Raw genomic sequence first — 25,276 nt, forward strand, 5'->3', positions numbered from 1 at the left:
AAAAACACAGTGTAGGCGTTCGTCCGTCTACTACAAAAATTTGTACACATTTGACTGGCTGGTTAGTCAATGCGTCAGTTTAAACTTTAAAGCGATAAACAATGTAAACAAAGGCAAAGAAAATCATAAATAAATCAGCCAAAAGCCAAGACATAAAGAAAGAAACACTAGCTAAACAATGCATTTGATTTTGAAAGAAAGAAGGAATAAATATTAGTAGAAGTAGAAATATACTAGATTTACTCGTTAAAATCACACTAGAAACAAAGGGAAAAAGCAAATAGAAACCGGCGCCATAAATATTTTTTGTATTTAAATACATACAAAAGTGTAATAATTGGCAACATTATGCTTTAAGATACCCTACATGATAAAACGTAATAAATGGTAGGTAACATTGCTTAAAGCTTCATATAATATGCAAAAAGTTTATATTATAGGAAAAGCGAGACCAAAATGAAAAATATGGGATTCTCCACACCGAATGAGGAAATTGTTCCAAATTTTGTTTGTTCAGAAAAAGTAAAACGAAAAATGTTTTCGAAATGAAATAACATGTTGCTCTGTAGTTTAATTAGTGGCATTGTAAAATGTATTTCAATACCTATAAAGATCTTTACCGGAATAACAATTATAGGTGATGTGTTTTGTAAAGATTACTCGAGTTTCATTGAAGGCACAGTACTTGCATTCGGAATATTGAACATTATATAGTTTAGTTTTCGGCACCCCACAAGAAAAAGTAGGAAAGGGTCAAACTGAAGCTCTGATGCGGCCAATTTACATCGTCAAGACGGCTGATAACACGATTACCGAACTTAGTGCGCAAAAGTTGGATTGTTTGAGGAGTTGTGTGGAACGTTGCGACATTCTGCTGAACAACCAAAGATTATCCAAGTTCATATCTTTCATTTCAGCACATAAAAATTCCGTAATCATGTCTCTGAAACGCTCGGCGTTGACTTGGATTAATTTTCACACTTTCGGCCACTGCAGCCACATTCTGAGCCACATTTTTGACAAACCACAGTGGGGCAGAATCAAAATGTTTTGGAAATAAATCTGACATTTCTAAACGTCTGATCCGATCTGTATGAAATTTGACGTGGACTTAGCCAAGCAGTATTCGAGTTTAAGTTATTAAAATGGACCCTAGAAATGGTCTAAGGGCGGCGCTATGGGAGCTCGAAGTAGGGTTCGACATGTACAATTTTTAAACACGTGCCATTTTTTTTGTTTCCCATTCGATTTCAAAGATTTTTATATTTTTGAAAGCGGTCGCCTAGGTCGTAAAAAAAAATAATTTCCGAGATACAGGCGTTTCAAAATTGAAATATATTGATCGTACTTTTGGACCGAACCGAACCGAACTTATCCAGATCGGACCAGACAGTTTGAAATGCCAGATTTATTTCCAAAAAAGTTTGATTCTGCTTCACTTTGACACAGCATTCACTTTGGAAATATTGCAAACTTATTTCCAAAATACTGTGTATATTCTAAACTACAGGTTCAATTCAAATCAAGTGTATACGAAAATTATTGAGTGTGATAGAACAGAACAGAAAATTTAGTTTTCGAGATATTTTTAAAAATTCTTTATGGATTTAAAATGTATACCTAAGGATAACTTAAGATTAGCTTCAAGTCAATATCTCTGTATAAAAATTACCAAATATTTTTTCCATAGATTAGGAAACTCACCTAACTCAGTTGTCAAAATCCGAAGTGGTCAGAATATTTTATTGTTTTGAGTATTTTTCTAGTTTCCGTATGATTTTTATGATTTTCTATATGATTTTTACTCCATAGGTAACTAATATCTATTTGTTGCAATTACGGTCTCCCGTAATTGGAGGCCTATAAAAAATGACATGCTTTTTTTATAGGCCCCCAAAGATTTTTTAAAGAAGGTGAATGGTATAAAAAGAGGGAAATAAATCTGTAACTTCTGAATGGTTAGATTGGTTTGAATGAAGTTTCACGTGCGCAAAGAAGAAGTGTTGTCGAGTTTAAGTTTTGAACGTGGACCTCATGGGCCCACCAGGGGCGCGACCAAGGGCCCTCGGGTATGTTATATTTTTAAAACGATAATATTTCTTGGTTTGAGTTCCGATTTCAAAACAATTACACATATAGAATCTTCCTATCGAGCACTACAAAAAACCTCATTGTAGCTATCAATTATCTCTTATAGATTAGGAGATATTCGCATTTGAATATTAAATTTTCAACATTTTTACCCACCCTACTCCAGTTTTTTGATTAAAGCTTATACACATATTTCGCTATTTTCTCCAGTATTCCTTTGTTGGATTAACAACACATGTATGTGTCAAATCGAAAAAGAATTGTTTAAAAATAGTGACTAAGTCCAAAGTTATATGTATTTGAATTTAAAAAAAATTTATAAAAAAAGAACTTTTTTTCTTTTTAAGTTATTGGAAAAACTTTCTAAGATGATGTATAAGGAATTTCTACTTTCATAAAATATTTTAAAGGAAAACAAATTTCAAAATTGTTGTTACCGAGGGGACCAGGTTCTTTCAAAAAAACACCTATTTTTTATGTAAAAAAAACTTTAGGCCAAAAATTCTCATATCGCAATGTAATATAGTAAGCGATTTTAGGTGGCTGAACATGTTTCTAATTATTTTGTGAAGGGTCCCGATAAGCCCGACCCTCGTATGGATATCATAGCCAAAAAACTAAAAATTCCCATTTTTGGAATTTTTCAAAACTTTTTTGGGAATTGCGGGATTGCTGATAATAAATTTCAAAATTCGTTTTTATTTTTCCATTTTAAATAGAAAAATCTACATAACTATGAAATTTCATTAAAAACGATTTATAAATAAAAATTTAATTTCAATTCGAAAAATTTTTATCTATGCAAAAATTCAATAAAAAACATTTTTTGTCATTTTTTTCAATAAAGTATTCCATGAATTTTTAATTGTCAAAAGTTTTAAATATTTTTGAAAAATAGACAAAAAGCTTGAACGAAATTATATTATATCGCATCATAAAATTTTTAATTCTATGTATAAGTTTCAAAATAAAAAAAAAATCTCCTGTAAAATTTGTGTTTTGTCGCTTACGATAATTTGGCGCTAAGGGCTCGATATAACCATAGAGTGATTGAGAATTACAGACACTCAAGCTTTATTTGTAAAAATATCAGAGCTTAAACAAAACACCAACAATAACAATATTTTTACATAAAAAGTTTCGGAGTTCTTTTAACCGGTAATAAAAATTGTATGTTAACGTTCAAATTTATGTGTTTTATTTTACTTTATAAATCAAACCTCACTACACAGAGCAACAAAGTCGAACAAATTTTAGAAGCTTTTTAAACCGCTACACAATTTTGATGTATTGTGGTTTCAGTAGGTTTTAAATTCTATGGAGAGGTTTTTTTTAAAAAAAATTTTAAGTAAAATTGTGATTTTTTAGACGTTGCTCTACATAATTAATGATAACTGAAAAAGGGTTAGTCCGATGTTATTAAAATAAAATTAAGAATGTTGAAATTAACATAACCTTTTATGTATTGGGTTTTAATCAGCTGAAAAGTTTTGGAGTTATAATAACAAATTGAAGCAAAAAATATATTTTGTTCGTGAAAATAGCAAATTTTTTTGTTTAAAAAACTCATGAAAAATCGAAAACGGCAGAAATTGTTCAGCATTATTACTTTATCGCAAAACCACATATAAAGCTACAAAATGAGATATCGGTAGCAAAAATCAATTGATTCTTTTCGAATTTATTCACAATTAAGTGAATTTGCTCATTTTAACAAAATTTTAGTTATTTGGTTTGATATACATAGATCTTCTTTGAATGATTGAATTTTAAAAACATTTTCCCCATGCTATGTACAAATTTTCACATATACATATATAGCGATTCAATCGGCTCATTAGTTTCGGAGTTATAATAACAAATTTAAGCAAAAAATATATTTGTTACATGAAAATTTTTCTATTTTAAAAAAATCATGAAAAATCGAAGACGGCAGAAATTGTTCAGATTTATTACTTTTTCGCAAAGCCACATGTTATAGGAACAAAATGAGATATTGATCATAAAAATCTAATTATTCTTTTTAAATTTATTCACAATTAAGTGAATTCACTCATTTTCAGAAAATTGTATGTGATTACAAGCGTGTACTTTGAGTGTAAATTTTACATGTGTAACAAAAACTAAATACATGTAAAATTTTTTTAACATTTTAACAGTTTTTAAAATTTTCTTAGTTTTCTAGGGTTTTCTTAGTGAAAACCTAAAAGTGGAAACTGACCGTACGATTTTAAAATTTCAGCTGGCTAAAAAAAGTATATAAAACAGTTTTTGCATGAGAATTAATTTATGTTCATTATGATTTATTTTTACTACATTAGACTCACTTTGATCAAAATTAAATTTAAATTTAAAATTTGTTAAATCAAAACCAACTATCTTTTTCACAGCCTAACTCCAACTATCTACAATGATTGTGTTTTCAGTGTAGGGTATAAGATAAACATTAAACATACACTCGTTCTACCTACATTTTAAGCTGCAGCCGTACTCGTATTCCGTTTTATGAGGTTGTTTACTTTTTGCTGCTTGTTTAACAAATTTTTTCGTATCGATTCTCAGTGGTTAATTTTGAATGCAAAAATTTGTTTATTTTGAAAATTTGAAAACTTTAAACTTCAGTGTTTAATTCATTTTATTTTCTTTACCATTAATTGGCCTTTTAACAACATGCACATTCCATACAATTGAATTTCTTCTTGCTGGATTCTTATTAAATTTCCTGTTGTTCTTTATCTCTGTTAAGTTTCATAAATTAATTAAGCATTTCCTTTTATCATTCAAGTTGTGCGGTTTATCACTGTTGCATATTCAAACACCAGCACTCACACTCGGTTTCGCACTAAGAGACCACGGATAAACTTGATGTTTTACTGATTAATCGACACTAATTTAATAACATCTGAACTGAATGAATTTTCCCAGGCAATCGGGATTTTATTTTCTTTCACAATATTTTTCACTTCTTCCAGTTCAGTCTACAGTTTGATCAACAATAAAAAATTTTAATCGCACGGTAGAGAAAAAATATTTCACTTGTTGCACGTCTTTATTGCACCAAATGCAAACAACAACAAACTTTTGCTATTCGTACCCAGTGATATCTTCGTTTGTGAAGCTTTATTTACTTTTTTTCTATATTTTTTTTTCGTTATTTTGTTTTGTTTATTTTTTTTATTTTATTTTTTTAATTTTTCCCCATTGAATTGCGAGTAACAAGCAGAACTCTGATATGGTCATGTGTACGAGACATCCAAAACACAAACGAACAAACATTCATTCATTCATAAAGGGTGTTTTTTAAGACCGATAGAACTTGGAATTGTAAAAAAATAACACAAAAGACTGTAAATTTAAATCAAAAAATATTTCTATTCGAAAGATCGTTAAGATTTGAAAATGATTTCGGTCATATGGCTCTTCTGAACATTCAATTTTGGGCTACTTTTTCAAGCATTGCTGTCTGTATGTCACGAAAAATCACGAATGATGTTGGCCTCCAAGGCGTCAATTGTTGCTGGTCTATCAGCATAAACCAGTGACTTCACGTGGCCCCACAGGAAATTTAGAGGAGATAAATCGCAATACATTGGAGGCCATTGGCAGGTCTATTTCGTGAAATCAAATTATAGCCAAATTTTGATTTGAATAAATCGATGGTTGCGGTAGCCGTATGCCACGTAGCGCCATCCATATTTGCAAACAAAAAATCGTTGATCATGAAGCGGTAACGATCTCCATTAGCTCGTAATGCGAGCTCCTGCTTAAGTTTTAAGGTCCGATGATGCCACCAGCGTGTAAACCGCACCAAACGGTGCGTTTTGTTTTTGATGTAATAAAGTATTTAGGGTCTGTTGTGGATTGGTATCATTCCATGCGATAAAACAGACGTCTAAAAGATGACCGGGCTTAAAAAAACACCCTTTAGATACGTACACTGCACTAGACAAGCCATAGAAAATAAACACTTACTCATACAACAGGTCGTCATCATTTAGCACTAGTGCAGTCAGTATACACAGTACATACAACAAATACTTTGTGATTTAAGGTGACCAACTGTAGAACATTTTATAGAAAATCTTTATAAATATAAAGATATAAAACATTAAATATTAAAATTAAAGTTTTAGTTTTAAAAAATTTAAAACCGATGTATTAGTGCTGTCAAATACAACTACAAATAGAAAACTACTTCAGGATATATGATCAATATTCTTAAAGGAATTTGTATTATACTTTATAGGAAGGTTTCCAAAAAAATGGATTAGAATTGGTTTGGAATCGGTTGTCATTGTTAAAAGTTTTGTATGGAATTGGAGCTCGTATGCCTTTAAATACGTTATTATTATGGAATGTAGGTTTCCACAATAACAATGTTAGTTAGTTAAACAATTTCGACTTTTATTAAATTCACTCTAGTATTCATAGAGAATTATACATAGAGTCGAGACACTCCGTTTTCCAAAAAAGATTAAACAAATCATATGTCGAATAGTCTTAATTCAAATTAAATTGTGAATTATCCCCATCCTAATGCGCATTACATTTGACGTAAATGCACAAAATCAAAGTGAATTTATTCTGAATTTCAATATGGCAACAACGTCGATCATCAATCAGCTGTTGGCAAATTGTTTACTATTGTAAGGGCACTGCTACGTTTTGGTTATAATTTATAACCTATAATTTGTCGTGGTGGAGTACCAAAGAAAACTCAATTTGGAGTACCAAACAAAACTCATATTGGATCAATTTGGAGTACCAAACTAAACGCATATTGGATTTTGGTGGTGACTATAAAACCCTTAAAGAGCGTAAGCCAGATTTGCTGATGGCGGTATTTTTAGGTCAAATTTAACTTAAAGAAATTAAATCAAAATGAATTCAAAGTCAGCAAAAGTAACACAGAATCAAAATTTTTTGGAAATAAGTCCGGCATTTCTAAACGGCTGGTCCGATCGGCATAAAATATTACGTGGGCGTAGCCAAGGAGTTATTTTTATTAAAATGTATAAATGCTCCAGGGCGGCATTATGGTCGCTCAAAGTGGGGCGCTTAAACATGTACCAATTTTTTGTTTCCCATTTTGGAAAACACTCGGCTAGATCTTCAAAAAACATGCTTGCGTGTCCGAGTTATAGGCATTTCAAAATTGAATTTTCAAAGTTTTTCCGAACCATGGTCCGCTTTTTTTAAATATAGGGCGTCAGTTAGAACACTAAATTACCAATAATATTCAAAAGATTTCATTGCAATATCAATTATGGAACCAAAAATGAAAGATTTTCAATTTAAAAATTCAAAAAAGATATTTGTTGTTTTTTTTTTGGCGAAAAGGTAACTAAACTCTTTTTTTATTAAAAGAAAACTTTATTTAAGAACGTATAACAATTTTATATTTTTCTGTAGTGTATCTTTAAGGAGAACATTATGGTATAAACAATTGGTACTATTTTTCGAAAATGTAGCCCCTATGTCCTTTGGAATTTTACCTATTTTTATATCACAATTTCAAATTTCAGCCACATGTTCTAAAATCCCAAATCTGGGATTAGAAAACGGAAAGCAGCTTTTGAAATCTTGATATGTTCGGTATTTATCCCCAAAGTATTTTCCGAGCCCCAAAGGAAATGTGGACTCTATGGGTAAATTTTTAGGAATTGCGGGATTCCCTTTGACTTTTTGACCAATTTTTTTTTACACTTTGTCATTTAGAATGACAAATTTAAAAAACGTAGAAAATTTTGTTGCTTTTTGTTAATACATAAAGAATTTATTACATATTTATTGAGTTTCTAAAAGTAAAATTTATATCAAAATTTTGAAAGGATTTCAAATATTAGGAACAATTTGATCCACATTTATTCCGAAGTAATTTCTGTTGTTTAGTTAAGTTATGTTTAAAACTCCGGCCTTCAAAAATATTCCAATTTATCTAAAACGATCCTATTTCTTTGGTTGTGTTCTGTAGCTATCAATTATCTATTACAGTTAAGAGATATTCGCATTTGAAAATAAATTTTTCAAAATTTTTACTCACCCTACTCCAGTTTGTTTTATAACAGCGGGTCCAAATTTTTCCCGATTTTCACCATTTTTCCTTTATTAGACTAACGACAAATGTGTGGTTGTGAGGTGCGGACTATAAATTTCTTTGATTTAGATCTTATCGAATTTGAACTCCATATCTTAAAAGATTTTTCGATCCAGAGCTGTTTCAACTCAAAATGCTGTAGGACGAAATTACACTATTCGTGAAAGCAAACGCGTACCTCATAAGTTGCCTGAGATAAATAATAAACTTTATTCAATCGTTGGGAGATAAATTTAAGAATCTATGAAAATGTATTCAGTAAAATTAAAAAAATATACAAAGACAATATTTGTATTGAATATAAATTACACATGAAATACTCATGTTTTCAATTACTCATGGACTATACTTCCACGATATATGTACCCAGCAAAAATTTTTAGAATTTTTGTAATGACAACTAGTTATTTCATGCATTCTTTTGAAAGGAGTGGTGGTTACCCAGCACATTATTTTATTTACTAGAATAAGTACTTATTTTTATACAGGCTGGTAATGAACTTTTGCATTTAGCACAGCTATCTAGTGTGTTTGATTGGAAAACGGGAGGTTAGTGGTTCGCCACCTGTCAAAGCCATTAATTTTTTTGTTCATATCATATTCATTTATATGTTGATGTTAAAACTATTGTTAACTTTCAATAAAATAACTCGTACGTGGAGCAGTGAGTTAGCAGCTTGACTATCAAACACATGCAAATAATGTGACTGTTCGATTCCCACACAAGGCAATATTTTTTGTGTTTTTTTTAGCTACATATTCTTGTTGTGAATTTACTACTTATTTCTCAACTGATTGTAAGTACATTTGTAAGCTTGAGCCCTGATTTTTTTAAAAATCTCGAACAACGGTAAGTAGTGTTTCAGTCAAATAATAAGTAGTTATCGCTTTGCTCCAATTATACTTGCTGGCTTACTAGGTAAGTAAAGTTTTTGCTGGGTAATTACCAAAGCAAGGATTTTCATGCACTAAAAAATTAAAAATATGCTCTTATAATATGCACGATAAAGAGAAAAAATATGCACTTAAAATTAAAAAAATATGCAATAAAAACAAGTTTTTTATTTGAAATATATTTATTCATACAAGAAAAATATAAATTTCTGGTCACAGTTTCAATATATATGTACATTAGGGTGACAGCCGTATTTTTTAGATTTCAAAGAGTGCCGGGTGAAATATTGTGACTCTAGGCCTAAAATTTAAGTACTGAAAATTTGAGCCAAATCGGACAACGATTTCGAGACACGCATTTAGGTCAAATTTCAGATATATGCTAAATTTTACTATTTACTTATATGAAATAAATAGGTGAAACTCGTTAATTTTCTGCATTGCTTTCCATAAATATGTAGAATTTTAATGAAAATTACATTAAAACAATATTTTTGGAGATTAACCCTGTATCTCCTTTGGCTCAAAATGACCAAAAAACTGTATTATCGCTAAAATTCGTAAAAAAATGCAAATTTATCAGTTTTTATAAAATTTTTGATACTAACTAAATACTTTTGCAATTGAATTCAAAAGAATCGAAATGTGTACGCAATTGTACTGGTTACTTTTCTTTAAATTAAGCTATGGTGCCTTTAAAAACACTTTTTCCATTCGAGATTAAAAAATCTATATCTTCAAATTGAGATCTGATTTATTCGGCTACTCGATGTAAACCATGTGCTAAACATGTTACATGAATAAGTTTTGAATAAAATACCTTTAGACTATTTGCTGCTACAAAAATATATCAAAAGAAAATTAAATATGCAATAAAATGGAAAAATATGCTAAATATATGCATTTAAAAGAAAAATATGCAAAATATGCAACAACAAATCGATGCCATTTTGTTATTCTTCGATTCGGAAAGATAAATTGTGAAAAGTGATTTTGAGTTACCTACTACAAATATGCATTTGCATAGAAATCCTTGCCTTGGTAATTACCAGGGAAACCAAAATATGCAAATGCATGTTTTTTCTGGTGAGTCTAATGAGCACATGGATAAGATATTTACACGTTTCAGAACTATTTAAGAATTTTGGCATCGATTTGTTAGTGCATATTTTTGCATATTTTACCCTTAAATACCTATTTTTGCATATATTTGTTTTAAGAGCATATTTATGTCATATTTTGCGTTTTTAGAGCATATTATACTGTTTAATAGCATATTTTGAGTTTATCAAAAACAAATTTTGTCTTACTTATTTTTCGCTGTTGTGCTACAGGTTTTTACTTCCTTTGTTTAAAATTCAAAATTGAAAAATAGATGGCTTTTCACCAAAAAAAAAAAATTTAAAAAACAGAAATTTTTTTTTTAAATTTAAAATAACAATTCGAAAAAATTTTTATCCAAAAAATGAAAAAAACTGAAAAAAAAATTTTGTTCACCTAAAAATATTTAAATTTTTTATTTTGAAGTATAATTAGATGAAGGGTATATAAGATTCGGCACAGCCGAATATAGCTCTCTTGTTTTAATATAAAATAAGCACTATTTTAATAATAGCTCCATCTAAATATCAAATTTTAGTTCTAATTCAAACTTAACCGTTCTAAGTGTTAATCAGTTGATGTCGAAAGAATATTTTCTATGTTTAAAAATGTTTTCAGATCCAATAGACAACGATTTTTATTTGAAAATTTAAGTAAATTTTTTTTGGTTAAAAATTATGTAAAAGTTTGTTTTTTTAAGAGCATATTTTTTAAATTTTAAGAGCATATTTTAAAGTTTTTACTGCATATTTAAAGCGCCTAAAACGCTTTTTTTAGAGCATATTTCCGGTTTCCCTGGTAATTACCTATGATTTGGCATCAGTGACCATGCATTACTTAATAATGTATTTGGTAAGCTGGCAGGCTGGTTATGGCCACCCTAATCAAGACGTCATCATCACCTTTCTCTCCCATCACTTGCATTGAAAATAAATATGAAAAAAAAACAAATTTCGTTTTCATTTTCAATTACATTGTCCATTTTTCAGCGATGACTTTGAAAAAGAAAATACAAACAAAATAAAATAGTGAGAACTAGAGAGAGTGTTATCAACTGAGAGTCAAGAAGATACAACAAAAAATATAAACAAATATTTATTACTTTTTTTCCTACTTCTCCCCTTTTTTGCATAAAATCAACAGAGTTGCCAGTGAAACAAATGCTTAAAGTGAATTGCAGACGGTTTTTTAATGAGGTTTTTTTACTGTAAATATTAAATATGTGTGACTTGGTTTGAATGCTAGGCTACAATCATTTAACATTCTTTCAATAGATTTTCATATTGATGAAGCCAGTTTTTATTTTGGTTTGTTTGGTATTCAATACACATATGATGATTGTTGTTTTATGCAGAAATGGATAAAAATAATATCTGACGCTTCTAATAATTTGTGGTTTCAATACTTGTTTAATGATGCATTTACACTGTCAACGATATTTTTGTAATTTAACAGAAGCCATTTCAACCCAGATATGCCGACGACTTGAGCTTGATCATTTTAAAAGTACTTTTATATTATTTTAGAAGCAAATGAGAAATAAAAAACAGTGCAATTAAAGTTTTTTAAAAATTTATTGAAAAAAGTTGTTTTTTAAGTCGTCCTATATATAGGACTTTGGGGTCACAACAAAAAAACTAAAACGCAATAATGAAACATTCATGCATATAATAACCAAGCTACTCTTCATAAATAATAAAATATAGTATTTATTCACTTGTAAATGTACAAAACTTTACTTTCAGTACAAACGAGATATGACCATAATGACTAAATATGGGCATTTTGAAAATATCACAAACTAAAAATTCAATAGCTCAAAAATAGTAGCAAAAAATAATGCGATCACACAATCTCCCATGAGGTATTGGTGAGTACTAAGTATGTGAACAAAAAAAAATGGTATTTTGAGAAACGTGACGTATCCTGTAAACAAGAACTACATGTAGTACTGTCGGCATATCTGGGTTAAATTTGGATTAGTTTGACCAATCAACGGAAATATCAAAGTAACACTGAATTCGATGAACAATAAACACTCTGTGATTTTTTTATTGAATGCGTGAAAGTCTCTTAAAAAAACTGATTTTTACAATATTTTCAAATTAATATATTTATCTAACCAGAGCACCCTGACGGCAAAGTTTTGCAAAAAATCATAAACGATGACTTCAAAAAATATAATTGTTTATAAAAATTGCACTAAATGCCAACAAACTATGTTTTAAAGACAATAGAAAATGTGGTTAGTAAACTAACCACCAAACCGCAAAGAGTTAAAACAAAATTGGATTTTAAAACGTTGTATAAATTTAAAAATTGTTTAGGAATAAGGCCTTAAAAATATAATTTTTGATTATAATAATTGAGATTTGAAATCTACAGAATTGTTTAGTTGTTGTAAATTTAATTAACATTTAAATTCAGTAAGGAATTACCCTCATCAAAATACCTTTATATAAATAATAGCAAATACCATTATCGCTAAATCATCGTTATCGAAATAATAATTTAGATTACCGTTACCATTTTATCATTTGGAATCGGTAGTTAACCACGATTGTTTAATAACATTTTGTTTTCGTAGCTAGTGTAAATTATATTTTACACTACAGTTTACCACAAAATTTGTATTACATGTCTGATAGCTAGTTTGTGGCTTGTTTTATTGATTACCTGGATAATAATATACCGCAATATTACGTACATATGTATTATTTAATATTTCTCTACTCGTACATACATATGCACTAACTTAAATACTCATATGCATATCATATTTCATTCAGACATGTTATTAAAATTTTAAATTAAAATAATAAATTAGTATTTATTGCTGTATTATATCATACATTAACAGTTTGAAATTTAACTATAGGGTAAATATAGAAGCAGCTTTGCACTTTAATACTTTTGAACCTGGTGTTAGTAATGGTTCGAGTAAAAATCATCTATCCCATATCTTAGTGATGTAGGTAAGTACTTTGAATATTTTTGCTAAATTTGGCTACCGATTCGAAACTGTTGAAAGGTAATAGTAACGCTAATTTGGATTATTTTGGTAACGGTATTTTTAGGTAATGGTTTTTAGATAATTTTCATAATAATATTTTAGCGGTAACGATTTTGCTGTTATTTTCATAATACAAAATAAATAAATTCCCGGAAGAACTCGTTGAAACCCACAATCAGACTACACTTTATGACGCACAGTGGAGGAACTGCAAAAAAAGTGGAAATAAATCTGTAACTTTTTAACGGATAGCTCGATTTTAATAAAATTGCTATAGAAGAGGTGTTGATAAGTTAATTTTTTGAATTTGAGATTAAAACATCAAAATATCTAAGCTTTCTTTTGAGAAAAAAAGTTCCCATTTAAAAAAATCAAAAATGTTTTTTATATCGGAAAAAAATTAAAATTTTTTTTAATTTTTTTTTTTCGAAAGATTGAAGAAATAGCTAAATAAGTAATAAGTTAAATGGATGAGAAGAAACTCCAGTTTGGCCAAAATGTAAAGTTTCGACCCCCTCTAAGTCAGAGAGTTCTTGGCCGATCTTGTTGAAAAATTGTGTCTGAATTACTATCCAATAGGAAGACATCGATTTCAAAAGTTGGTTCACTTGACATGAAATCCACCATACAATTAACAAAAAATAAAAATAAGTTTTTATTAAACTACATTTTATCAGTTACACAGTGCAACAGTGAAAAAAAAACACACGACATGTTCGACTCTACTACCAAAGGGTAGTAAAACTCTATACTCAGTTTGTCCATTTTGGTGACCGATTTTTTTTTATGGGCCCCCAAAGTTTCTGAAAATCAGTGGGGCCTCTAAAAAAGGTGTCATCAGTTTTTGGTTAACAGCTAATTCAGACTTTGTGATACGGCTTAACTTTATTTGACAATAATATAGCTAAGAGTCCGCCAAATAAATTTTGTTAAAATTTTTTTCCAAAAAATTGCTTTTTCGTGCACTTTTGTTGAAAAAATATAGGAAGAACGTTTTTTTTTAACTTTTTTTAGAATAACTTTCAGGGTCTCCTAATTTTTCACTAACAATATTTAGCAAAGTTGTAGCTACGGTAAAGTTGAACAACTCTTGGTACCTTAACAATTTTCGTTTTTGCTAGTTTTTGACGCTAAAACAAAGATTTTTTGTTAAAATAGTATGATCAAGTCCACACTTCTATGTTGTGCTATATTATTTACTCGGCTGAAGTGTTCGGAATGGGGATCAGTGGGTGGACCCTACATGTCACACATTAAAAAAAAAAATCGCCAAAAAGCCATTTATGATCCGAATAAGCTGAAATTTAAAATAGAAATAGTCCTTCAGAAGATCTACAAAAATTTGCTTTTATCTTTAGGTTATCTCTTTTAGTTCAAGAGATATTTAGGTTTAATTTTTATTTTAAATTTTGCTCGATCTTTTTTTTTGTATTTTATATATGATGGGCCTACAAAAGGTCGAAATTTGTTTTTTATATATGACGCAAATTTGCGATAAAATTCTAAAGAAAATAAAACAAACCTGATAAAAATTATTTCGTCCCTATAAAAAGTTACACGCATCCAAAGTTGAAGCACCTTTTTATATATTTCAACTTTGTATGCGTGTGTTTTTTAAGCTTTTTCTTAAAAAAGTCCCCATATTTTTTCTTTTATAAAAAACTAATTTTCTTCGTGGCTATATACATTTTTTTATGATTTGGAAAGAGAACTTAATGCAAAAACGTATAAAGTAAAATTTGACTAACTTAAGCTTACATTGTACCCCTAGCCCTATCCAACTTGGCCAATTTTGAAACAAAATTTTAGGTTTGCGTAAAAAATTCTAAAAACGCAAAGCACCGATCCTCAAAAACTCGTCACATTTGTATAGCCCTGTATGTTGTTTATATACATACAAAACGTTTTTACTATCATGCTGTAAATAACGTCAAAGTGGGCTATTTTCTAAAAAAAACTCAATTTTTGGAATACATTTTCCCCGTTTTAGGAATTTCGATGTTTGAAAACAAAGAATGGAAACATTAGTGATGCCATTGACTTAAGAACACTTAGATCTATATTACTTCCAAATTTTATTGTGATATCTGTAACTGTTCAAATTTTTCATTAATTCAAAATTTTTATTTTTCTTGATGGAAAATCACCATTTTATAATATTGTTAGTTTTTAAGGTAAAATACGTCCGAAAAAACACAAAATTAATTCATTTCACTAAAATGTCAATCTCCAAGTCATAAGGTTTCCACCGATATCAAAAACTTATACAAAAAGCTTATATTTACTCTTCAGAAGCTCCACAAACCTTGCCCACTTTCAAAAATTTTTAAGTTTTTTCATATCTTGCATCAAGCAGGTATTGCGTGATCAAGATTGGATAAAGTGATGCGCCCGGATCATACCGATAATGATTTAGCCATTCTTCATTATTCCAGTACAATAGAGAAGTATACACTCGAACATACATTTTTAACAAACAATTTTTTTTTAGAGTCAAAAAATGTAAAAAACTAAAATTTTTAAGCTACAAAATGATTTTTGACAGCTATTTAGAATGCCTAGATATGTTCGGATTGCATTGATATGTTCACAAGAGTTATTCAGATTTACCGTAGCTACAACTTTGCAAAATATTGTTATTGAAAAATTAGGAGTCCCTGGAAGTTATTCTAAAAAAAGTAAAAAAAAATTTTCTTCCTATACTTTTTCAACAAAATGCACGAAAAAGCTATTTTTTGGAAAAAAATTTTAACAAAATTTATTTGGCGGACTCTTAGCTATATTATTGCGATATAAAGTTAAGCCGTATCACAAAGTCTGAATTAGCTGTTAACCAAAAACTGATGACACCTTTTTTAGACGCCCCACTGAGTTTCAGAAACTTTGGGGGCTCATAAAAAAAAATCGGTCACCAAAATGGACAAACTGAGTATAGAGTTTTACTACCCTTTGGTAGTAGAGTCGAACCTTTACAGTCATGATCTTGTGTTTTTCCAAAAGTCTTCATTTGTTGCATAATGTTATTAAAACAAAAATATGTATTTTCACAATTTAAAATTATTTATAAATGTATTTTCGATTATTTTGGAAACGGTAAGTTTATTAAGAATATTTTAAGGGTAACGATAACTTTGCGGTTACTGTGGACAGCTTTGGGTTTTGTACATGGCTAAAGTCGCTAAGTTGCCATTTCATGTTTAAATTTGTATTAAAATAGAAAAATCGAAAAGTACTATAGAAAAAGAAAAAAGTACCACTAATTTCCCCTTTATGTTTGTTATTATTGAAAATTCAAAAAGTACCATAGCAGACAAAAATGTTCCATAAAGTCCACATTGTGGATTCTAACTAAAGACTATATATGCTTAATTTCAGGTTTCAAGGTTCATTATTATAGAAAGTTCAAAAAGTACCATTAGAGGGAATGAAAAGTGTCATTAAATTTTCGTTGTGCGTTCATTTCATTTTGGTTTAAATTAATTCTTCTATGTTCTTTATTTAAACATACATTATCATCCGTCAAGATTGAGTTTTTAAAATACGGCATTTTGACGAAGATATGCCGGAAACAACTCATAGTAGTTCCAAATAACATTCTGTTAGTTATTTTTGTGTTTTGAGAGAAATTTTTTCAATGTATAAAATTTTATCAAAATTTTTTCAATAATTTTAAATAAAATTCGTTTTCCCGTTCGTACTCTTAAGGGTACTTTTTTATTAAAATAAGTTTTCTATAAATTGACATAGACTAATAAATATATTATTATGAGATCCCACTACGATATTGAAATTTACTTGTTTTGTGGGAAAATTTCCAAAAAGTATCAAAATTGATATGTATTTGGTATTTTTTGATAAGTAAATAATACAAATAATTCACTTAATTTTTAATGGATGAAGATGAACTTTAAATATTTTTATACCCTTCACTATGAGTACTGATTTTCAACAATTAAATGTTTGTAACACTACGAAATATTGGTCGTACACTCACAAAAGTAAGTATATAAGATTCGATATGTCCACCCATTTTTGCATTTAAACACTCTTAGTTATATCAAAACATAAATTACTTATGCGACCCACTGTCCATCTGGTTGCGTGACAGATGTTGCGACTTCTGTTATCTCTAGCAAAAACTATTCGTTAAGTACCCAATTGGAATTCTTCTTTTCCGCCTAGTCATCATTGACAATTTTAAACCTGTGCACAGCAAAACAAATTATTTATCTTGTTTCTTTCTTACCAAAAATAGACGTAAAGAAATACAAGTGCTGGTCATTTTTCCTTAATCGGTTTTTAATGTCAGACTTGTTGTATTTATCAATTGTATGGTCATTAATAGACTTGTCTCTGGCTGAAAACGATACTGAATCAATGTTGGAAGTGTGTTGTTAATGAAACCAATTTATTTGGTTGTTGTTTGCGAACGAGTTATGTGAAAGAAAAACTTTCATTTTGTATAGATTCGCTATTGCGGATGCACAAAATACATATTTTCCAAAAAAATAAATATTAGTAAAACTAAATGACTTTTTTTAGTCAGATATATGTATAACTATAAGGGAGCGTTGCTTTTAATAGATATAAAATAAATAGTTTATAATATTTTAGTTTTACTTAAGGCCAGTTTATATTGTCCCACACGTAATATGGGCTGTCAAAATTTTGTGTAGAAAGGTAGTCTAAAAGTAATTTGTAATTAAAACATTGAAACTAAATGCGAAATATATATTCGATAACCTAGAGTTTCTGATACCCGATAACAAAGAATAAACACATAGAACGGAAGGAGAGAGTAATGTGTATGGAAAAATTACTCTCTTTTCACACATACGGGTGATACAATAACAAAATACATGCAATACATTGTCATGAATTAGGTTTTTGACAACAGACTTAGGTTTTCGGCTCTCAGTTACCTATCTAGTTGTTGTCTATGCCCGATAATATATAGATTAAAAGCAAATTTGTCATCGCAATTTTCAATATGTCATATTCACTATCATGATACAAAAATAGAAGATAGTCTCACTTTCTCTTTTTGTCGCCATATTAACGTTCTGACGTTTACTGGAATTATGAAAAATCGTGCTACCATATTCATCCTTAAAATCCCTTTTTTTTTATTTAAAAGTAAAAAAAATAAAATAGAAAACAAAACAAAACATTTAACTAAAGAAATTCGTTTTTGAAATAATTATAAAATAAAAAAGAAAAAACTATTTGTGCCATTGGAAAGGAAAATATCCCTTAAGGTAGGGTCAGACTACGCAAATTATTTGACACAAGATGTTTCATGTGTTTGATCAAATAATTCATGGGTTGATTTTGTGTTCACACTGTACACATTTATTTGCCATATTTGTTTAATCAAACTACACCGAAATACTATCAAACACACAAAGGGGAAAATATATTTGACTTGTGGTCACATTTATGGTAATATTTGTTCTAAATAATTATTAAATAAAGCTGCAAAACAACTTTAATTTCTTTCATCAATAAAAAAGACATTTCTAGAAAGTAAAATATTACCAGATTTTGCTTTACATTTGAAAGAATTATGAAATTTCAGTACTTTTATTTAAGCGTCAAATATTTTATGTTTCTAGTTTGAACACAAAATATTTTTGCACTGCAAACAAGAAAACAGCTGAATTTTGTCAAACAAATTTATTTGCCAATATGAAAACATTCTTGTAATGTGACCAATGTGTGACCACTAAACAGCAAATATTTTCCTGCATTTTGGGTATTTTTTTATTTGATGTTGCAATTCATTTGCAAGATCAAACAGCGTCAAATAACAGCTGTTGCATCATGTGTTATCGCAAAAGTAGTGTTGCTATATCTTAAATTAAAAATCGCTAAATAATGAAAACAAATCGCAAAAAGAACACAAGCTTGAACAATTTAATAATATAATTATTAAATGTTTATTTATTAAATTACACAGTACAACACATGATTTTGGGACTCAATTCTGACAATTGCACGTGAAAGTAGCCCCAAAAATAAGAACTTCTGCATCATTAGTTTTGTCAAGTTGGCTGCCGTAAAAATTTAATGGCCATACGAATTTTTTTCGTCAAGGTGGATTTTTATCACTTTTTCTATATTTTAGCACGGTTATATCTCGTATACCGTACGGAGTATCTCTTTTGTGGCTGAAGGAAAGTTGTAGATATTGAATAGTAGAAAAAAAGTACGGAACATACCTACCCGAAAAAAGTGCATCCAGTGCCTTAAAAATCGCAAAAATGCTCATTTTTTAATTTTTTTTACCAATTTTTCACCTTTTTTGATCAATAACTGGATTACAAATCCAATTATGGACCGATCACCATGAAATTAGGTCGTGTGATTTGTTTCTATATGAAAGTTATTTATCATGAATTTTGTATGTATACCATAATTTTTAACAGATTTATGCACTTTAAAGTGATTTTCGGAAGCGTGTCTTATATGAGAGCTATGACTAATTATGGACCGATCATAAAAAAATGTGGTATATATAATTTGTTCGGCCCAAGGAAGAAGCCTGTTGAAATTGGCTGAAATCGGTTCATTATTTCACCTAGCCTCCATACAAATGTCCTCCCGAAATTGGACTTTATCGGTCATAAATGTTTAATTTATATATGTATCTACACAAATTTCGCTCCAAATAAGTTTTGTATATACAAAATTCATGTCAAAAAATTTTATTATGATCGGTCCATAATTATTCATAGCTCCCATATAAGTCCCGCTTACGGAAATCACTTTAAAGTGCATAAATCTGTTAAAAATGATGGTATACATACAAAATTCATGATAAATAACTTTCATATAGACATAAATCACGCGACCTAATTTCATGGTGATCGGTCCATAATTGGATTTGTAATCCAGTTATTGAGCAAAAAAGGTGAAAAATTGGTAATTTTTTTAAAAAAAATGGGCATTTTTGCGGTTTTAAGGCACTGGATGCATCTTTTTCGGGTAGGTATGTTCCGTACTTTTTTTCTACTATTCAATATCTACAACTTTCCTTCAGCCACAAAAGAGATATTTCGTACGGTATACGAGATATAACCGTGCTAACATATAGAAAAAGTGATAAAAATCCACCTTGAGGAAAACAAATTCGTATGGTCATTAAATTATTACGGCAGCCAACTTGACAAAACTAATGATGCAGAAGTTCTTATTTTTGGAGCTACTTTCACGTGCAATTGTCAGAATTGAGTCCCAAAGCAATGAACTGAAAAATGTTGTACTGTGTTATATTACTATCACAATTCATAATTGAAATTGAATGGAAATGTAATCATGTTTTATACTTGAAAAATATTTGAAATATTAAATATTTTTCAAGCAAAAAACATATGGCTTGAATTTATGTTTCCATTTTACTGGAGAATGCTATTGAAATAAAGTGTAATACAACTGTAATTCAATTGCTTGACTATAACTCAAGGCTTGAATTACACTTGCTATCAACTTGAATTCCAGTAAAAATGCTTATTGGTTTTTTAATACATATTATTAATCGAACACGACTTTTTCCAAACTTTTTTCATTCAGAATAAGAACATGTTCACAAATATTGTTAAATTTTATGGAAATGTTTACCTTTTTTATAATAAAAATTTTTGTATGATACTAAAATCAGAAAAGTGAAAAATGCTATTAGACATATTCTTCTTCTGCAGTAAAAAAAAAATTAAACAGATCATACTGTTTAAGAATTATTTTTTAATTACAATCAATTCATACTATTTATGTATGTATAAAAAATTTTCTTTGATTTTAAATTCAATCTGTATAAAATTTCAGTTAATATTCCATATGTACATATGAGCAATTTTAAATTTTGAAAATAGACAAACTCCATGTATAAATAAAAAATAATCAGACTATGTTAAACGTATAAAAATATAAATCGCATAAAATTGCAAAAATCGCAACATAGACTTCATGTCTTCAATTAGTTTTTCTCCCAGTATTTCATCCTAGGCTGAATGACTTTTATGTGAAGAAGAAGACTTTATTTATTGATGCAATTATTTAGTGAAAATAATTTAAATAACAAATATTCAAGAAATATTGAATATGTATTTATGTTTAAAAAAAAATAGTGAATTTGTGTCTTTAATTTAGTACGAAAAATATTTAAATAATCTCCTCTTATTTTTCCGCCATGCTGAGCAAATAATTTTCTGTTTTTTTCTATTTGATCAAACAATTATTTTATGAAAGTGTTTGATATAGTGTGACCACACGGCAAATATATTTACTGATTCTTTTTCGCAGCAGTTTGGTCAAACAAAAAGTGAAAAATTAAATTCAATATATGATAACAAAATTCAATAAATCTCTAATAAAATGATTACTTTACAATTCGAAATAAGTGCTTTAACCTTAAAAATATTTGCAAGATCAAATTATATATTTTTTAGGTATTTATGTAGCTAGTGGTCACACTTTGTTCACATTAAGAAAATATTTTGTTTGCCGGCAAATAATTTTGTTTGACTAAAATCATCTGTTTTGTTGTTTGCTCTAAATTTTATTTGTGGTCAGATTCAGGCAATGAAATATTTGACGATAAACGTCAAATATTAGCTGTGTGTGACCGTACCTTTACACAGACTCCTAGAAATAAAAAACACAAAAAGTTACTTCCTAACGATTCAAAATTAAACATATGTACAAGGTGGCGCAAAAGTAATCCTCCTATCAGAAAATGCTATAAATTTTGCGATTGGCCCCTAATGTCAGTTCTGTTTTGACATTTGTATAGTAAACACATGCGAAATACTCGTTAATAAACAATGTTACGCTACACTGCTCCAGAACACGGAATATTGCCATCCTTAATCACCACCAAGAGAAAGATGATTTTTCATCAAAAATAATCATGAGTAATGAGGCCCATTTCCATCTTAGCGGGTACGTAAATAAGCAAAATTTACGTTTCTGGGGCACTGAAAATCCGCGTGTAACCCACGAAGAGCCATTACACCCGCTCAAAGTCACTGTATGGTGTACTGGATCCTCCACATTGTTTGATGATCTCGTGGCTTCATCTGCTACATTGTCTTTTGTTGATACCCATCTCCAATTTTCAACATCTGTAGAAGCAAGAATTTCTGCTACACGGTGTGCGACATATGGTTTATATCTTCTGTGATTACTAGCAATCCATTTTAGCACAGTTTTAGAGTCACTCCATAATACACATTTGTCTGGAACAAGGCTGTGCTCACTTAAAATGTTCTGCTTCAAACGTGTACCGAGAACTGCTGCCTGCAATTCTAGCCGGGGTATAGTAACTCTCTTCAAAGGACTACATTTTGTTTTTGAAATTATAAAACTAGTGCAAATGTCACCATCACCAATATATCTCCAATAGGCAATTGCAGCAAATGCTTCTTCACTGGCGTCTACGAAAATATGAAGTTGTAGAGATGTTGGCTTCCCAAACGAAAAATAAAAACGGCGAACTCTAAAATTGGCAATATTGTTCATTTGACTCCTCCAACGTTTCCAGGAACTATTTAAAGCATTGGGTATTGGTTCGTCCCAAAGACAATTACTCTTCCAAATTTGTCGTAATAGTAGCTTCCCACCCACTGTAAAATGACTCAAGTAACCAAGAGGATCGAATGTTGACATTATAATGCTTAAAACTTCTCTTTTAGTTGGGCTACGTTGGCCAGACATGACAAGTTTGTCAACTCGATGAAATTTTAAATTAAACATGAAATTGTCACTAGAAGGCTCCCAAAACAAACCCAGTACCCTTTCTGTACCATCATTGGCAGGAATTTGTTTTGATATTAAACTACCATCCAGGGTTGTAATGACCTCGTCGGAATTTGAGATAAAGCCCCTTAGTTCGAATCCACCATTTTTGTGAATTTCTCTCACTTGTTTTGAAATACTTACAGCTTCTTCTACACTGTCAAAGCTGTCAACGAAATCATCCATGTAATGGTGATCGCATATAGCTTCAATGGCTCGAGGATGGAAAGCGCGATGATCTCGTGCATTGGTTTTCATGACATATAATGCCGAGGATGGTGAACAGGCGGCTCCGAAAGTCATAACTACCATTTCGTATTCATAAGGTGGATTTGCTGTATTTCCATCCCTCCAAAGAAATCTTTGTGAGATTCTATCACATGGCTGCACTAAAATTTGGTGAAACATTTCGCGAATATCGGCACCAACAGCAATTTGACCGCGGCGAAAATTATAAAGCGTAGACGGCAAAGACGCAATATCTTGGGGTCCTTTCAGCAATTGTGAATTCAAAGAAATGTCCTGTACACTGGCGGCGGCATCGAAAACTAACCTCAATTTGTTCGGTTTATTGGGATTGGTTACCCCAAAATGTGGCAAATACCATTTTCTGAAACTGGTCACTTTGATGTCATCTGAAGATAGCTTACGTACGTATCCTTTATCAATATATCCTTGCATGACTTCTTTGTACGCTTTGGAGAAGACTGGATCACGCTTCATTTTCTTTTCTATACCTTCTAAGCGCTTAAGTGCCATAGAATAACTGTTTGGAAAGCTCACTTCATCATATTTCCATAATAAACCTGTCTGGAATCGATCACCAACTTTTCTTGTAGACTCATTCAAAATCCGCTTGGCTCTGACATCTTCATCAGATTCCACAATAGGAGCTGCCCTTACACCCATATTTTCAACGTTAAAATAATCGGTCACTATTTGATGAAGGTCGACGTCTCTTTTGACATTTACAAAAAGGCACGATTGTTGTATAGGTGATAGTCTATGACAAGGACCAAACACCACCCAGCCCAATTCAGTGTTACAGGCAAATGGACCTGTCATGTTGTTGTTATTGGTGATTAGACTTGCCAACCGTCCCGTTTTCGACGGGACAGACCAGTTTTAGAGTCGAATGTCCCGTGTCCCGGCGATACTCTGAACGGGACACCATTTGTCCCGTTTAAAAAAAACATAACTTTTTCATTAATTACCACAAAAAATATAAAAAACTCAAAAATTGGAAATACCGATAAATAAGGATGCTTTATTTTCTGAAATATAGTATTTTCTAAAAACTGAATATCACTATTTAACAATATACATATGTACATAGGTACTTTTTTAACTTCTATGAGTTTCAATAAACTCATTAGTAAACATTATTTAACTTTCATGAAAAATAAATGGCACGATACTCGCTCTAGGATGCTTGTAGCTTTAGTTAATGGTGAGTTGTTGGTCCATTGAAATGGACTGAGTTTGTTGAATTTATTACTTCAAATAATAATAAAAAAGCTGATAAATGCGATTAAAAATATAAATTTAAAATTATGGACTGAAATAGGTAAACTTTATTAAATAACCCGCTGCGCTTCGTTACTCCTACGTAGTAAAATAAAAAATTTTAAATATTTTTAGGTAAAATTATAAAAAATAAATTTTCAGACAAAGTTTGAAGAATCTCGCAATTTTAATTATACAGATATTCAAAATTTACTATGTACTTTGAATGGAAAGTTTCACACCCACTGTTCCGATCTAGACCATTTTAGCTAAATTCTGTACAGTGATAAGAATTTGATTCATACAAAGTTTAAATACATTACAATTAAAGTACTCCAGATATTCGAAATTAACTATATTCTTTGTATGGGAGGTGTCACTCCCACTAATCCAATCCCGACCATTTTACAGCCAAACTATATAAAATGATAAGCGAGCTTTCGGACAAGTTTGAGGAATCTCGCAATTATAGTTCTGAAAATATTTATTTTCCTTTGTGTGGTAGGTGACTTAAACCTTGTTCCGATTCTTCCCAATTTGGTTAAAATTCATGTCGTGATATGAAATTGATTCATATAAAGTTTGAAGAATTTCACAATTATAGTACTCCAGATATTTGAAAATAACTATTTACTTTAAAAAATTCAGTCTCGCCCATTTTCAGCTAATCTCCATATAGTGACAAGAATTTGATTCATACAAAGTTTAAATACTTCACAATTATAGTACTCCAGATATTCGAAATTAACTATTTACTTTGTATGAGAGATGCCACGCCC

The 25,276-nt window shown here is 30.0% G+C and overlaps 1 protein-coding gene across 1 annotated transcript in view; it reads right to left on the reverse strand.

Annotated features, from left to right (window-relative positions):
* The window catches only part of LOC135951050 (sodium-dependent proline transporter-like), a 46,378-nt gene extending 41,180 nt beyond the window's left edge, over window positions 1–5,198 (reverse strand). The window contains exon 1 of the mRNA XM_065500615.1: window positions 4,563–5,198. The gene's annotated coding sequence lies outside the window, so the exon portion shown is untranslated. The remainder of the gene's footprint in view (window positions 1–4,562) is intronic.
* Between the last annotated feature and the right edge of the window lie 20,078 nt (window positions 5,199–25,276).

Source organism: Calliphora vicina, chromosome 2 (assembly GCF_958450345.1).
Source record: "Calliphora vicina chromosome 2, idCalVici1.1, whole genome shotgun sequence".
Taxonomy (NCBI): Eukaryota; Metazoa; Arthropoda; class Insecta; order Diptera; family Calliphoridae; genus Calliphora; species Calliphora vicina.